The sequence below is a fragment of the Diceros bicornis genome, chromosome 23 (assembly GCF_020826845.1).
Source record: "Diceros bicornis minor isolate mBicDic1 chromosome 23, mDicBic1.mat.cur, whole genome shotgun sequence".
NCBI lineage: Eukaryota > Metazoa > Chordata > Mammalia > Perissodactyla > Rhinocerotidae > Diceros > Diceros bicornis.
In genome coordinates, this window is record NC_080762.1 from 51,468,638 (window position 1) to 51,472,416 (window position 3,779).

At 44.0% G+C, this 3,779-nt stretch overlaps 1 pseudogene; it reads right to left on the bottom strand.

Moving 5' to 3' along the window:
* Positions 1 to 268: 268 nt before the first annotated feature.
* Positions 269 to 2,108, bottom strand: LOC131420627 (parafibromin-like; annotated as a pseudogene).
* Between the last annotated feature and the right edge of the window lie 1,671 nt (positions 2,109 to 3,779).

Here is a 3,779-nt window from a genome sequence, read left to right on the forward strand (position 1 = left end):
GAAATAGAGAAAAAAATCAGGAGTTGGGGAGAGGCAGCTGGAAAAGGCAAAAGCCACAGCACCTAAGTCTATTAACCAGGCTTCCCCACAAAGCATCAAGTAAGGTCATACAAAAGACCAGTCTGTGACCTTCTTCATTCGTAAGTTTTTGGTAAATTCATAACACTTGAGTTTCAGCCTTTAGATCAAGGTATATCCATATTTCTTAATCCAAATTTCCAGAAAAAGCAGAAATCTACTAATGTAGAATGTCCACTGGGATGTGTGCTCAGCACTGTAAGAAAGCTGATCCAGCCAAAGAACTTTTGTGATAGCTGAGTTCTAACACTGTTCTATCCCATTTCTGAGCATTTGGGTCTAGACAAATTTCATCATACTTAAGATGAAAGTCTTTAATTTTAGCAAATATATCAACTGGTGATCCATCAGGCCAAAGCCATGGCCAATCTTTGCACTGCCAGGCAGACACTGTACAAAACGCGCCACAACCTGGTCCCCCCAGTCATCAGGCTTCCACTTGAGGGGCTAGTCTCTACCCTACAAAGAACTCGGACACTAGTTGTAGCGCCCCCTGGGCATCTATTCTTTTCTTCTCTGAATTATACTGTCATTTTCCCATTGGTAGCCTTGTTTTTGCTTTTCATCTGATGGGGAAAATTTCAGGTCCTATTATAGAAGGTCTTTGCATGGAGCACGGTTATCAAAGAGGTGGTAACTGCCTGACTTATGACAATGGGTGCTCGAAATCCTTTCTTCTGGTTTGGGGGACCTTTGCTTGAGAAACTGCTCTCAGAATGGGCTGTGTTCAAGTGTCTGCATCCTAGGGACAGGTGCATCATCCTCTGTTACAGATTTCCAGGGCCTCTGTGGTAGGTACCATAGTATCAGTTTTGAAGCCCTCCATTTCTTCTTTTCCTTTGAATCTTTCCTGGTCATATCTGTTGTAGGCAGCTGGGAAAGGGTATTTGGTGTATAACATGGGATCCACAGGTGTGGTATTTGGGGCCAGTTACTGTTCAGGTACATTCTATTCTTCTCTTTCCTTTACAGACTGAAGAATTGCAAAAATATTCTTGGAAACTGTGCTTCTGATCCTCCCCCTTGCCCTGTCCCCCACACTCTTTCTGCTGACAATATCTTGGGTCACATTTACCTCAGCACCCCTGAAACTCTTGTGCTTTAGGGCAGTTATATCATCATCAGATCAGACTTGATTATAGATCTTTTCTTAGCCTTAATTTTTACTTTGATTGCACCCCTTTTTTCCATTGACATAGCTTTGAAGAGTCTATCTGTTTGGTTTGTACAATCCCTTCTTTGGGACTCTCCAACGAACAGCCGATCTCCCTTCATCGAAGTGCGCACACTCTTCATCTTCAGTTCATGGTTTCTTTGCTTCTGCTAACACTTCATCTGCTGCGCGTTTACCTTGAACAGACCCCTGGAGATCTATCTCCAGGGGGGGCACTTCCGTCTACACTCCCCGACGTGGATGTTTTGCCATGAGATATCCAAGTACATCTTTTCAGTCAGGACTTCTAACCACAGGAATGTTTTCAGTGGGTGCAGTAGGATATAAACAGTAGGGTGAGAAAGGTACCCACTATTACGTAGAAACAAGATGGAATCCAATGCACAGTACTCTCGGGCTGGCCTTCCTTTCCACTCTCCCAAACTACAGAGTTGGTCTGGACAGTCAGGCTGCTAGAAGGCCTGATGGTTGCTTTGTCTCCCTTCACCACAATCTCAGAACAGTCGTGTGCTGCGTAATAACGGGGATACGTTCTGAGAAACACGTCATGTGACTTTGTCGTTGTGTGAGCATCATAGAGTGTACCCACACAAACCTAGATGGTATAGCCTGCTACACACCTAGGCTCTATGGTGCTAATCTTACAGGACCACCATCATATATGTGGTCTGAAACGTCGTGATGCAGGCGCATGACTGTATTGCAGAACGCTGAGCACGATTCACTCACCTTGTTGGCACCTCGATGAACCAGCAGCAACAACAGTCATCTGCACCTGTGATGGCAGCAGGGCAGCACCCTCCCAAGCCTCCGAGCACCCCTCACTATCAGGCCTCGTAAGGCCGTATGAGATCATTTTACCAGGTCTTTCCCCTCTTGATGTCTTTTTTTTATAGAAACAGGATCCAAAGTGTATGTCTACAGTAAACACTTCCATTAAGAGGGTTTCACCTAAGACTTCACACTTAACATGTCCAAAATTGACCTCTTGATCCCCTGCCCACACCCACCCAACCTGCTTCTCCCCGTCCTCCTCATCTTAATCAACAGTACTACTCAGTTGATGAGGCTCTTCACCAGAGTCATCCTTAGTTTTTCTCTTTCATTCCCATCTTATTTCCAGAAATCCCATCTCTGGTCCAAACCACTCATCTCTGGGGAAGATTTCTTTAAAAATCTTCTAACTAGTTTTCCTATTTCTATTTTTAACCCCCATCCCTCCCCCACCCCCACGTAATCTAGTCTCTAAATGGCAGCCAGAGGCTCCTTTCAAAAAGCAAATCAGATTGTGTCATTTTCTTGCAATAACTCTCTAGTAGCTTCACTGGCATTTAGAACCAATCCAAAGTCCTCCCTGAGGCCTTCAAGTCCTACATGGTCGTGTCCCTGGTTGTCTCTCTGACAGCAATTCACACACTTGATGAGTTCCCTCTGCTCATCACACTAGCTTCCTTGCTGGTCCTCACATGCCAAATACAGGTCTGCCCTGGGTCCTTTGTACTTGCTGTTCTCTCAGCCTGGAACCTCTTCCTCTAGGCAGCCCAAGGCTGGCTTCTCCATTCATCCACTTGCCTGTTCATAGATGCCTCTCGTCTTGAGAACCCCATCTAAAATATCACTCTCATCCCCTCAATCTTCTTTATTTATCATCATAGCATTTATGGTTACCCAGTATTACATAGGTATTTTTTTGTTGATTTCTTTATAATATTTGTCTAATAAACTAAGACCCCCGAAGGCAGGGACTCTGCTTTGTTGTCTGCAGGGTCCTCCACACCTGGAACAATGCTTGGCATCATATATATGTGTAACACATGTCTGTTTAAGGAATGGCTAGATGGGAAAACTTGAACTTAAGACAAACTGCCCTTATTTCCTTGTTTTTCCCAAGGTCAGTTTTGCCAAGGGTAAGATAATCCAGTGTACAAATAACGTAGGCATCCGTGATTGGAAATGGACTGTAATTTGAACTCAAGTCCTGTTGAATCCCTTGGTAGCTCCCTGCTGATGGTTGTAATAAAATTTTATAATGGGCTGCCCAATGAAACTTAGAACTAAACTCTGTTTTAATTATTTCCCCCTAGTGTTTCTGAGTAAAAATCCCAGCCGTGACCACACACAGAGTGAGCAGGAGATGATTTACTGGAAAAGCAGTATGCCCAACCTGGGACTGGTACAGCGGTATCAATATCATATTTGCTAACTTGTGTTGCCAACGTGGACCTTTCCAGGGAGTTTCAATGGCAGACTCTTAATCTGCCTCCAGAGCTGCATGCACAGCTCCAACAGCCCTGAAACAAGCTTGTAACGTCAGTGCATGAATCATTCAAGTGAGCAAAGAAAATACGTCATGACTTACGTTTACCCCATGTAATAACAAATGAAGAAGAACATTTATTATTTACTTACTTTGGTTACATCAGCTTTTTAAATTGTTCTAGTCGAACTATAAAACTCCACCAAATGTCTCAGTCTGACCTCCATAGCAGAGTAGAGAAGCTTGCAGTGGCAGTGAGGACACAGGTTT